General features: G+C 33.0%; 1 protein-coding gene and 1 long non-coding RNA gene across 3 annotated transcripts in view; both read right to left on the bottom strand.

Annotated features, from left to right (window-relative positions):
- LOC144963828 (uncharacterized) overlaps positions 1–15,000 on the bottom strand; it is a 181,481-nt gene that overhangs the window by 18,282 nt on the left and 148,199 nt on the right. The gene's annotated exons all lie outside the window — the stretch shown is intronic.
- LOC144966297 (matrilin-1-like) overlaps positions 1–15,000 on the bottom strand; it is a 43,778-nt gene that overhangs the window by 14,937 nt on the left and 13,841 nt on the right. The gene's annotated exons all lie outside the window — the stretch shown is intronic.

Genomic DNA, 15,000 nt, shown 5'->3' on the forward strand with positions numbered 1-15,000 from the left:
TGGCAATGTTGTTAGCTTCTTAGCCAAGCGCATACTATCTATAGTAAAATCGGGTTTTCCCCCAAGACGAAAGGGCTTTATTGATTTTTGTGGGTTTTTTTTTTATGAATGTGGAATAAAAATCAGAAAATCTGTTTATGAACCAGTGACAGACAAAGCAAGGATGACAAATACAAGAAAAAAAAAAAAAAATCCCAAATAATCAGCCTGTTTCAACTATGGATCGAACATGAGGCGTGCTACCTTACACAGTAATGTAAATGTTGCTGCTCGAAGCTCGAAGAAATAAATAATAACGTGAAGTTGAATGTAAGCTTCAATTTAATTACAAAAACAGTTCAAATGAACGTTTCGGGTTTCCCCTTTATCAACAAAACAGGATGAATGGAACATCACAGATGACTGATATGATGTGGTAGTGGCGAAGTTAAGATGAATTTTTCTGTCTTGCTTTGTCTGGTACTGTTGCATACAGAATATCTCAGATCTTTATTTGACACCAGTGCCTTCCCCTTAATTTGTCATGATGTAGAATAAATGAAGTTGACGCCACTCAGCTATTTGTTATCATTTTTAGACTAGTAATTGGGGGATAATTAATTCTCACTAAACTCCTTTAATCAAACTATACACGTTTAAGGTTACACATAGTTTTGTGTCTTAGTACGATCAGCATGGTGTGTGGAACTGGTGAGTATTTTACTAAGACGCATACCATCAATATTGATTTTCTGCTTTGATTCAACCCATAGGTGAGGTCCGCAAAAAATATCAATGTTACTATATTACTGAGGAATAAAACGTATCTAATTCGATACGAGTGTATCGTCTCGTCAACATTCTAGCTTGGAATCGGATAGTACTTAATGCTTTCACTTTAACTGACGTCAATACAGATTCAATGACACTTGGATATTATCTTTTAAACATCCGCTAACATTGAAGAAAACAATTTCACAAAAAGGTTCAAGACGGAATACACTTGTTGACAAGGATATCTTATATATATATATATATATATATATATATATATATATATATATATATATATATATATATATATATATATATATATATAGATATATATATCTTTATATAAATCAACCGGTTCCTTTTACTTTAAATAAAAAACCCCGAGTTATTCAATGAATTCGAAGTAAACGACTGGCATCTTAAAGAGAAACTGTGACAGGACCAGGAAATTTGGGACATACATATGCATAATCAAATTATCCAATTTTGACCTTTGCGATGAAGTTGACTGTACTTTGGAATTTACTGCAGAATTTACGACCCTCTTGTATCGCGATATTTTTATTGTCTTGTCCAATGTCAGACTAAGTATGACATAGGACAAGGCATTGTGGGTAATTCTATCTACTAGTTGTTCCTCTAGTCATGTTTGCATTAGCCTATGTGACGTTCAATAAAATAGGGCGAATATGTCAACATTTGGATTCCACGTATATTATCCTATATTTAGCGTTGAATGTAAACGTGTTCAGGTCTGGAGAGAAGTATGTACTTTTATCTTGTCCAGCGAGTTTTGCCAATTTTAATCTTCAGTTACAAGAGTGTTATGTCACCTTTTATCTGACAGAACACGGGATTTGACGTTTATAAATAATCAGGTTATCGGGCAGGGACGGCTGGTAATAATGGGCAGGGTGGGCAAATACCAGCCTGTTTTTTCAAGTTATATGCTGTATTACCAGGTCTGAAATAATCAAATTTAAATTAGATAATTTCAAAAGTTACTACTTAAACTTTAAGATATGAAGTGAGTAGAAAAGTGCCAGAAGACAATAGAGAATAAAATTTTTTTTCCGCGGCGGTGGTGGGGTTTGAACCTGCGACCTTATTGGTACGACAACTCCGCCTGGCAGGTGAGAGCGTGGCTCTACCGTGTGAGCTATCCACGAACACAAAAATATTCGTTTCAAACCCAAAGTCATTTCTAGATCCCTCTCTCACCCACTTCTTGAGATCGCCGATTCGTTCACCACCATCGCGAAGTAATTTTGACCAGCAGTTAAGCTTAATAGCCAATATTCTCATCACAAACATATAACATAGAAACGATTGAGACATTGAGTATGCTCCGGTGTATGGGGTGAATTTTTAATTCAGAAAAATGAGTGGAGCAGGCACTAATGTTGGTAACAACAAGATATGAAGTGAGTAGAAAAGTGCCAGAAGACAATAGAGAATAAAAAATTTTTATTCTCTATTGTCTTCTGGCACTTTTCTACTCACTTCATATCTTGTTGTTACCAACATTAGTGCCTGCTCCACTCATTTTTCTGAATTAAAAATTCACCCCATACACCGGAGCATACTCAATGTCTCAATCGTTTCTATGTTATATGTTTGTGATGAGAATATTGGCTATTAAGCTTAACTGCTGGTCAAAATTACTTCGCGATGGTGGTGAACGAATCGGCGATCTCAAGAAGTGGGTGAGAGAGGGATCTAGAAATGACTTTGGGTTTGAAACGAATATTTTTGTGTTCGTGGATAGCTCACACGGTAGAGCCACGCTCTCACCTGCCAGGCGGAGTTGTCGTACCAATAAGGTCGCAGGTTCAAACCCCACCACCGCCGCGAAAAAAATTTTTATTCTCTATTGTCTTCTGGCACTTTTCTACTCACTTCATATCTTGTTGTTACCAACATTAGTGCCTGCTCCACTCATTTTTCTGAATTAAAAATTCTACTTAAACTTTATACTTCGTACTGAAATCAATTTGTGTGTATTTTTGATATATTGCGAATCACCATGCATCCCTTAATGCATAAACCAGGATACGCTCCTGTTCTTTTTTTATCACCCCCCCCCCCCCCAACCACTCCACTCCGCCCACATCGTCATCTCATCGTCTCGTCGCCTGACGGTGAACTAACTCCGATTATTGCTGTCTGGCCTCTCTAGTACTAGGTCGGGCTAATTCAAATGAGCCCACCTTATTAACCAGTGAAAACTAAATAGAGATTTTGGCAAACGAACTTTTTCTTATTTATTGCCTTACTTGTGCTGGTACCATTGATGTAATGACTTTGGGAATGTTCCAGTATTGAATTAAATTTATTAATTTACTAATTTTATATCAATTTAGTATTGATTTGTGTTGTTTTTATATATTTGTTTATCCATTTAAACTTTTCTTTTTTTTTCTCGTTTTCTTTAGTGCTTCTCAAAACTCATTTATTTAAATTGTTTTCTTATTTGTTTTTTTTTGTTGTTGTTTTTTGTTTTTGTTTTTTGTTTTGTTTTTTAACAAATTAATTTGTTAGTTCTTTTTTTTTTAATTCTTAAAGTAATTACCCCTGTATTTTTATTGCCAGACAAAATAATTTTGCAAAACAATGTAATTTTCTATTGTATTCCGTATAATAAAACAAAACACTTTTATTCAAAAGTCACGACTAAATAAATATATAAAATATAACCACCATTTTGGTTTGCTCAACATTTGAATTAGTATACGAGAAATACTCTTCTGAGAAAGGAGAGAGTTGAATTCTAACTGACTTATAGAGGAAATACGGAAGGGTGGGCAGATTCCGTACTTGCCCGTCCTGAAGCTAATACATACATAAGATAGTTCGCGATGAAGAGGCGGGCAGCTCGGGGTTGGTTGGGTAAGGAGTAAAGATAACACGGTCGTTATGGTTATAGTCTAACGAATGCATGAGGAGAAATTCGTAACATTATTTTGTCTTAATTGTATTGTATGAAGTATTGGCGAAAGCCTAAGATTAAATAAACGTTGTTTTTGTTTGTCTTATTTTGACTATGGAACTGATACTGATACGAGTACTTGTCATAGCAGAGCTGCCTACTTGAAATAGGAAAATAAAAATCGTAGTTTTCAGGGCTAATAAAATCGTAGATATTTTAACTACCCTTTAAAAAAATGACCGGAATTTCGACTTTTTTGATAGATATCAATTTTTTTTTAAACGAGAAAAAATGATTGGAAACGTAATAATGATGGTGATGGTGGTAGTGATAGTGGTAGCGGTGGTGGTAGTAGTAATGATGGTGGTGGTAGTAATGATGATGGTAATATTATTATTGTTATTATTATTATTATTATTATTATTATTATTATTATTATTATTATTATTATTATCATCATCATCATCATTATTATTATTGTTATTATTATTATTATTATTATTATTATTATTATTATTATTATTATTATTATTATTATTATTATTATTATTATTATTATTGTACGTATTGGTGGTATTACTATTGTTGTATTTTTGTGTGGTTATTAATGGTATCAGTTTATTGTTTGGTTCCATTTACCATTTTTTTTCCCACTTTCATGTGGTCATCAAATTGTATGATTTATTGTCGAAAGCCTAAGATTGAATAAACTTTGTAATATCGTATGGTAACCATCATTGTCGACGACATCGTCGTTGTCATCATAATCATCATCATCATCATCATCATCATCATCATCATCATCATCATCATCATCATCATCATCATCATCATCTTCATCATTAACAACAACAACAATATTAAAAACAAGTACTACAATAGCAATAAAAACAATATCAACATCATCATAACATTTCCGTCATCGTCTCCACAACTATCATTCTAACCAACAGCACCACCAAAACCACTACCATAATTACATCCTCCTCCACCACCACCACCACCGCTACCACTATTCCAACCACTACCACCACCGGCACAATCACTCTAATCATCAAGACAGCAGTGAAATGCAATTTGAGCTCTGAATGAAACTCGAGTCATATCGCTGTTGTTGCTTCTCGATTAAAACTTTAAGGTTACTACATACTACTGAAAACCAATAATGTAACAGAAATATTAATCTCGCCGTTGAGGGATTAAAGCAAATCTTTAATTTTTTCGAGTGAACGAAATGGACTTGTATTGTCAAGGTGTTGTCGCATTATGTCTCGTCGCTTTATTTTTTAGTCGTATTCTCTTTCGTGATTCAGTTTTGATTACGTTTGGAATAATTAAAATCTACTTGTATTGTCATTTCATTGTGAATGTGATTATTTGTGGTTGAAATATTATTTTTTAAAGGTGAAAAAAAATAATAATTAAAAAAAAATTAATTAAGGGGCGGTTTGGGTCTAATTATTAGGAAAATCCTTCAAAAATTTGATTTTGAGATTTTGGTGGAAAATGATATTTTATTATCTTAGAAATAATATAATTAAAGTCCAAATTCTTAAAATAGACTATAAAGGCACGAAATACACAGTCAAAAATGGTACAGGTAGTAAGAAATGTGTGAAAAACGGGAAGCCATTTTGCTATTTTCTCAATATGTCATTTTTCTAAGGGTATGGGAAACTGTGTCAAACGTTTCTCAGAATCTATTCAATGAAATTGTCTGAAAATTTCCACAGTTATGACAGAGATAATGTATTATGTCACCATAGAGAGATTTTTTTGATAAGATTTGTGAATTTTAAATTATAATCCTAAATCTGAATTTTTTACATCAATTTTTTCATAACATTTTGATTCTCAACTTTGTAATGATCTAATAAAAATTACATAAGCTAAAGCGGTAAAATCTCTCTATGGTGACACACTATGGTACAATGTTGACAAGAGGGAAGAATATGGAGGTCATTCCTTCATTAGTTTTTGTGGAACGTTTGCCCCAAGATTGTTATATTTTTTGATGTCAGACCCCCAAATTAGATCGCAAAATGGGTATCAACACATATAATTAAAATTTTTCACCATAAATGTTGTTTTTTAACCTATATTGATGATACAGAATGATTAAAACCGCCCAATATAGGTTATTAAATTTTTTTTTAGAAAAGACCCAAACCGCCCCTTAAAAAAAAAAAATAAATAAATAAAATAAAATAAAAAATTATATATATATATATATTATATATATATATATATATATATATATATATATATATATATATATATATATATATATTTATGACCGAATCATCTTTGCCCCACCACTGTAAATAGGCTAGAACCGCCACTGTTATCGGGGCAATAATATAATATTGTTTTGTCGTGAAATATGTGTAGAATATATATATATATATATATATATATATATATATATATATATATATATGTATGTGTGTGTGTGTGTTTGTGTGTGTATAAGTGTGTTTGTGTGTGTGTGAGTGCAAGTTGCCCATTCAATAAACGTGATGATAAGTTGATCGACTTAATATGTATGATTCATTATCATATAGTCCGATTATGAAATCGACCAACGGTATGTTTTGAATATAAACGTGAAAACATTGAAAAACGGGGACTGCTACAAAGATAAGGATCTAAAAAGGTATGAATGTTTCCCAGTCAAAGTTTCAATGTTTTCTCCCGTGAATCCACACAATGACACAACGATATTTTTTTTTATTATGGCTAACAAAATTGGACGTCATCGATAGATCAAAATGACTCCCAATTTAAAAAAAAACACAAAAAACTTCTCGTCACAAGGGGGGGGGGGGGGGGGGGGGCAGGTGGAAAAAGTAGAAGAAATTCCAAGCTAGCTATTAACATATCGACTACTAAGGTATCGACTCTTAGACATGTTGGGGATATTTTAATGAACGAGTTTAACATTGTTTTAGTCAAAATAATAATTTCATCTTTTTCTTAAGTTCCCCCAAGGTAGATCAAAATTGGATTTCAATGCTGGTACCGAATTCCACCGGAGGTCATCGTTATTGCCATGGAGATTCGTAATGATAGCTGTGTTTTGAGGTCAGTATTTTCCCATAGCATAAAGCGAGCACGTATGGAGCACATAAGGTACAGTTTCATTGTCAAATAAGGCAGAGAAGTCGAGGTGACGTCACACCTTATACTACTCCGGTTCCAAACTCCTTGGAAGTGTTATGAAAACAGTCATTCGAAAGGCTAATAATGAATAGGTTGTATAAGCTGGCATAATTAATTTAGCAACAGGGTGTATAGGCAGAATCGTAAGGTTATGTCATGTAAAAGAGCGAGGATGGATTATCTTTATTGACGACCAGCATATTTAGACTAGAAAATAAGATAGCATAAATCTGAAAGCAGATGATCAGTTACTCAATGTATGAATCCAATCCCCCGGAAGAGTGGTTTAACACTTCCAGCGATATCGGAACCAGTTATTTGACATCACTAAGAGCACCCAGTATCTATAGATAGTCTGCGCTTGGCTAAGAAGCTCATAACATTGCCATCAGGAAGTAAACACAAAACTGTGTGTATCCATGAACGTTTATAGTCAGGTTAATACAGTTCAGTGAGCATTACTCATAAACGCGGATTGCAAAAAACAATAACAAAGACCTGAGTGACGTCATCTTCGAACTATCTATATCCACGTCAAATGTTGAGTACATGATAAAATTGTGTTCCAGTCGACAGTGTCTTGTACTGAGTCTAAAAGTGTGAACCTGTTCTATTCGATCTAGTACTCTCACAGCATGTATCTTTATCATATTTATTCAGCGCTTCTTTAACTTTCAATTTGATTACGGAAAAATGATAAAAACTGTTTTTTGTCATCTTACCACAGTTCATGATTATCTACAAAGATGACGCGCTCTTAATCAGTTAATTGCCGTACTCTTTAAATGACCTTCATCTTGGCAAAAAACTCTCAAAACTGGGAACTCACGAGGCCCCAGGTTCGAGAGTTCTTGCCCAGATGAGGGTAATTTAAATCGATCATCTGAAGGACGAGTTTTCTGGCCAAATTTTGAAATACTTGTCTTTCCAGAGTATGGCCGTTAACTGGTTAATAATTGACCTATCTGGCCAAGTCATATCAAGCCAATTAATATTAATTTCGTTGGTAGATAAATAGTGACAGCTTATCTAACATAGAAGTTACCATAATACTGCTGCCCTGAGATCCGGGGTCAACCTACTTAAGACTGAGTGGGTGGACACACGACTGCTTTCAATGACAAGGCTTATGGAGAAATTAGCAATGAGACATTCATAGCACTTCATAGCATACAAAAAGCCTCTTTAACATTGAAATCAAGAAAAATGTGGAGAAACCGTTGTTATATAATATTATGTGCTCATATATACACGCGCTTCATGACACACGTTCACACCCACCCCACATACCCACACACACACAAACACTCACACAAACACACACACACACACACATACACGCGCACATACATATACATATACACATGTATTATAGGTTCTTGTTCTTGTTCTTGTTCATCATCATCATCATCATGATCATCATCATCATCATCATCATCATCATCATCATCATCATCATCATCATCATCATCCAATTCATTCTCTCTCCTTTCATCTCTTCTTCTTCTTCTTCTTCTTCTTCTTCTCTTCTTCTTCTTCTTCTCTCTCCTCTCTTCTTCTCTCTTCTCTTCTCCTCCTCCTCCTCCTCCTCCTCTCTCCTCCTCTCCTTCTCCTTCTTCTCTCCTCCTTATTCTTCTTCTTCTTCTTCTTCTTCTTCTTCTTCTTCTTCTTCTTCTTCTTCTTCTTCTTCTTCTTCTTCTTCTTCTTCTTCTTCTTTCTTCTTCTTCTTCTTCTTCTTCTTCTTTCTCCTCCTCTTATTCTTCCTTTACTTCTTCTCTTCTTCTTCTTCTTCTTCTTCTTCTCTTCTTCTTCTTCTTCTTCTTCTTCTTCTTCTTCTTCTTCTTCTTCTTCTTCTTCTTCTTCTTCTTCTTCTTCTTCTTCTTGTTCCTCTTTTTCATCTTTTTCTCTCTCATTCATACCCACAATGACATACATACACGTGTAAACAAATAGAGAGCAGGCCTATTATGAACTTTAGCTGTGAATGTTATTGATATAACCTTGTATCAAATGGTTTATAATATAAGGAGTGTTTTGGTTTTTCCACCCACCCTTGTCTATGAAAAGTGTCTACTTGAGCACTTCAAAAGAATAAACAAGAGTTTATGAATTATGAATTAAACCCTTATGCAAAAGCAGTTTATTAGAAACACAAAAGATAAATTACGATTCACAATATTGTCACGTGGAAGTTGAGCTCTATATAAATAAATAAATAATAATAATAATAATTATTATTACTATTATTATTATCATCATCATCATCATCATCATTTATTATTATTATTATTATATTATTATTATATTATTATTATTATTATTATCATTATTATTATTATTATTATTATTATTATTATTATATTATTATTATTATTATTATTATTATTATTATTATTATTATTATTATTATATCATTATATTATATATTGTTATAAGTATGTGACAACTGGGTATTGCTACTGTCAGCCGCACACTGACTAAACGCATTTTTACTGATTGGTCAGAAAACTTTCGGTTCACGATAAATCAATCCACTGAAATGGATCCCAACATGTCGACATGTATAATCCTAAACCCGGATTACAAAAAAATCTTAGATTAAAATAATGTAATCCTAAACCCGGATTACAAAGAAATCTTTGATTAAAATAATGGATAAGGTTTGTGTCAAAGAAGTTTCGGATTATAATTTTAATAAGACATGTTGGAGTTATTTAATTTAATCGGAATTTGAAGTAAAAAAGTTCTGTTCTGAAGTTGTTCTGGCGCCTACATGTTATCAATATGAAGAAGTTTACTATTTATTCTAATTATTACTTGTCTATTGCAAGGAATTGAATTCTCGCTTGATATTATGTGATGATATAATACAACAAATCAGTACACGGTAAGAGAAGGAAAGAAACAATCGAGATGGACTTTGGTTAAGAAGAGGTGTGTGTGTGGATGAATCAATCAATGTAATAAGGTGCCGGAAGAGGCTAGAAGTATGATCAATGGCGCATTATTCTTGAAAGGAACTGGTGGTCATTTTAGCGTGATTAGGAGACCATGTCTTCAGTCCTGAGAATTATCATAATTTATACCCAAAAATGTAATGAAACAAAATCAGCTTAGATATTTATTTTAGCTACAAACACGGTTGAGATGTGAGCAAAGAACTGATGATTCAATGAACAAGATTTAGGCCTACTAGGTTAATGGTAGAGAGAAAACTATTTACATTACAGTTGCACATAGAAACAACAGAATAAAGAATACTTGTAATTTGAAAATAAAAAATTGACGGATTTTATTCTAGTACAATTAGAATGTTTGAATTGAATTGAGATAACAACTACTGGTCTATGCTTCGATCTGATTAAAAAGATAATTTCTGTCGAAATCACGTGGTTTGGAATGACTTAAAAAAGAGTTATTGATTTTCATCCTGACATACGAATCTCTGATCAGTTCTCATAACAACAATTATTCACTCACTCGACTAATTACAGCCCATATGTAATTCACGTTGATCGCACAAAACGTACAAACAAACAAGCAAAAACGAAAGATCTACAAAAAAAAACCAAAAAAAAAAAAAAAAAAAAAAACCAAACAAAAACAAACAAAAAACAAAAACATCAACAACCCCCCCCCCCCCAAAGAAAACCAAACAAACCAAAAACCAAAAACAAACAAAACAAAAACAAAAAACCAACAAACCAAAAAGACAAAAAAATAACAATACAAAAAACAAACAAAACAAAAAGAAAACAAAACAAAACAAACGAAAATAAACAGAAAACAAACAAAATAGTACCAGACAAAGAAGGAAGAAAAAAAATATGAGAAAAACTTACAACCTGAGATATTTAAAATTTAGCTTAGCTATGCGTGCGTACAACACACAAGTGCTGCATTATCTCGTTTTTTTTTTTTTTTAAAGTTTTTTTGTTTTAAACATAAGATAAGAAATCTAATCAGTTCTGTATTGTTTATACAAGCTTTATGAGATTTTATACCTGATTCAGGAAAAAAAAATCCATTGACATGACCAAATGGTTGATTCCAAATTTTGTGACGCAATTCTCGAACAATAAGTAAACAAATAAATGACACATCGATCGAGCACAATGACGTCACCAGCGTGTGACATCAACCACTTAGTGGAAAACCTTTCACCCACTCACTTATCATGTATGCATTGTCTCGTCTTCTTGATCATGAAGAAATTTATTCTCTATGATTGTGAGATAAGAAAGGCCTGTTTCACAATGAAACATTAAGAGATCATCCCTGAGAAATTAAAAAAAAAAAAATAAATAAATGAGTAGACGCTTTTACTATTTCTTGATTATACAAAGGCTTAGGATTAAATAGAACATGAGAATACCGCTCTTCGTCAGCTGAACATAAATAGTGAAGACCTGAGGAACCTAAACAATCATGAGAACCAAGAGTAGGGGGGGGGGGGTGATGAGTGCCTTCAAGCAGATAAAGTGAGATGAACATGTGCTCTATCTCCTCCTCCTCCTCCTGCCCCCCCCCCCCCCCCCCCCCCCCCCCCCCCCCCCCCCCCCCAGAAGGCATAGACCGGATGGAACGTTTTAAGGTCGGCAACGAAATATAAATGACGAGATGGTAGACGACAAAATCCTTATTATTGAATCTAAAATAATCTTATATAATCTTATATGCTTTCATTAAGAACATTGCTAAGAGCAGTGAACTGTTGGGTTTAAAAGCTTAACATTAAAAAGACAGAATGCATGGCCCGGAGTATAAATCCGGAAGGTAGAGGAGTTTGAAGTAGTGATTTGATAACAAAATCAAAAATCAAACAGGCTTCTTTGTCTGCTTAGGATACACCCACTATTGCAGAGGAAAAGAAAAGCAATCAAGAAAATGAACATATGCGGATAGCTGTGACAAATAAATAGTCACAATGATCTTCAAAACAGAAACAATAGCATTGAAACAAAAACTATCTAGCGTTAAAAAGTCATATTATGTGTGAACTGCTCTCCTTTTTTTTACATCTCTCCCTCTCTCTCTCTCTCTCTCTCTCTCTCTCTCTCTCTCTGTGTGTGTGTGTGTGTGTGTGTGTGTGTGTAGATTCAGAATAAATTCTTAGATTCGAGCATAATGTTCTTTGTTGGTCGTAGAGAAATAAATACCAAGGACATGAAATGGTCAAACCCATTCCCTGCATCTTTGAGTCATTAAACCAGATGAGTGTGAATCATTCATCTAGTGGAAAGCAAACCAAAGACTAATATAGTGTGGTCAATGAATGACCAACGTTGTAACATCCTTGTACTCAATCAAGTAATGTAAGTGTCAATAATATAGTTAGTCCAACACAGCAAAAATTATTGTTAGTCACGACCATTTTTGTATCAATTGTATTAAGATTAGAATCTAAAATATTCTCAAGTGGATTTTATTGAAAATGTCTTTTTACCAAATTTGGACAACATGTTTGATTCTTGTTGACAACAGACATCCTGTTTGATGGATTATAAATTCCTTTATGGAATGCCTAGGCGAACGGTATCTAATGTTGTAGACGAAGGGCGTTATTTAAAAAAAAAGCCCACCAAATTTGGAGATAAAATGAAACGGTCATTCACGTGTGCCTGAAATCAAATGTCTTTTGTGGAATGAGATTTCATCTTTAGATTTTACAATTAAAATAAATAAATATATTAAAAAAAACAAGACTGGTACGCGACAGCTATATCAACACACGATATTAAAACACAACACTACTTTGGTTCTATTAAAACAAAACAACTTTTCATTTTAACAAAGACCAAGTATGATTTAATTTGAGATTAGATAAATGCCATCATTGAAGAGAATGAGATTGAACTTCAAAACTCTAAAATAACCTGATTCTGAACATATTGTATTAAAATTAATTTTATTTATCTCGATAGTTTATTCAATCCAACAAAACACCACATTGACGCGGTGGGTTACAAATTATCCTTTATCAAATGTAGTCTAGTCATCTAATACCAATATAAAATCTATATCACACTAAGGACCATAAACAAAGGAGAACAACTAAAAGAAATATATACAAATGGCCTTCAACAGTCGTGACGTCATTCCCTCATAATGACGCATAGGAACTTAGCAACTGGTTCTAAACTGTCGGAACAATGGCGGATGCCCTTATGAAATACTACTCTAATGAGCATAAAAGTTTATCCAGAGGAAAGTAAAAACATAAATCTGATCATGTTTTGACTTTTACACATTCTCATCACAAGACATATGAAAAGTTCTGGTCAACATGAAGAATAAAAAGTACTGATTTTCTTTGTTTAGAACCACGATGGCCGCCGTTGCTGGGCGACGTGACATCAGACTATTGAATCCAATTACAGACATATATAAATTAATTTACGTTTAAGGATGAATTTGGGGATGGGAGTAGATGGATAAATTTAGGAAAGAAGATCTGTAAGTTTCGGCCAGTCAACAACCTATAAACATGAAATAGAAAGAGGACCTTGTGGTGAATAGACCATACACTTAGAAAACCTACCTGTGATATCACAAGACGGACTCATTCTTGCATGGAATCCACAAGGAGGAAGAAGACCGGGTTGGCCAAGAAATAGTTGGCGATTGTTTTAATTTAAATCTTTTCTTTAAAATCGTACATATTAGAATCGAATATGACTTTTTATAAAGACAACATCCTTAAAATGAGACTCAATATTTTGTAAAAACCCACGCACACATAGAAAAAACAAGATAAAACAAAATATTTACAAGACTAAAACAATAAAAAAGGTCAATCAAACGAGAAAATGAGAACCATCATTCAATAACAACACGCACACATAGAAAAACAAGATAAAACATATATAATAAGACAAAAAAACAACAAAAACAAAACAGAACAAGTCTGTCAAACGAGGAAACAAATTAGTTTTTCTCATATGATCTGCCCAATTTCGCGAAGTATCATTTAGGAGACATATAATTAATTGACATGTGCGGAGAATATTCAAATATGAAAAAAAAAAAGAAAATGGTAATTTATTTTAAAGGAGAAAATTGCTCCCGAATGAGAGCTATTCGACGATTTATTGTGATCATTTATCACCAAATAACATGGCCCATGAAGTCATTACCTAACATGATAGACAGGGTAAAATGAGGTAATGTTTGTTAAAAGTGTGGAGACAAATTGCTTCCGTCTATAATGGTGACATCTGCATCCTACCGATAATATCGTTATGTGACCGGGTAATCACACTAAGATAGGACAGCTGTGGAATGCTGGTCCACCCATGGTGACCTACATTAATCTATAGAGATCTATTTAAATACAACACGTCACCACCAAATTGAGTAGGTCAGTGATAGAAAAGAAGGCTAAAGGTAATTTATAATGCTGTAAATAATGCATGTATGTAAGAAAATTTGAAAATAATTTGATAATGTTCGTTTTGATTTTGTGTAATTATTGCTAATCATTAGATAGGGTAAAATCAGAATAATATTGATTTCTATTTTACTTATGTGTATAGATAAATCTTATTGTAGCATTCGGTATTTAATACCACAAAGACAAAGAAAACAGGAAAATGAAGATGATGATGATGATGATGATGATGATGATGAAGATGATGATATGGATGATGATGATGATAATGATGATGGTGATGATGATGATGATGATGATGATAATGATGATGATGATGATGATGATGATGATGATGATGATGATGATGATGATGATGATGATGATGATGATGATGAAACTCAAGAAAAGGGGGATGATGAGGATGAGAATAAGAAGAATGATTTAAAAGAGTGAATTGTAATAATAATAATAATAATAATAATAATAATAATAATAATAATAATAATAATAAATAATAATAATAATAATAATATAATAATAATAATAATAATAATAATAATAATAATAATAATAATAATAATAATAATAATAATAATGATGATGATGATGATGATGATGATGATGATGATGATGATATAATGAGGAAAATAAAGAGCCAGGGAATAGGATTTTGATCCGGGTAATATTTTCTTTGAAAACAACAAGGAATGACATCATGTTACGTGATAAGTAGACTATTGACTTGCTTGCTACCTCTTGACACTTAATTTTCCTTCATCCTTTC

Source organism: Berghia stephanieae, chromosome 2 (assembly GCF_034508935.2).
Source record: "Berghia stephanieae isolate SIO BIC M18660-M18661 chromosome 2, UCSD_Bste_1.3, whole genome shotgun sequence".
Taxonomy (NCBI): Eukaryota; Metazoa; Mollusca; class Gastropoda; order Nudibranchia; family Aeolidiidae; genus Berghia; species Berghia stephanieae.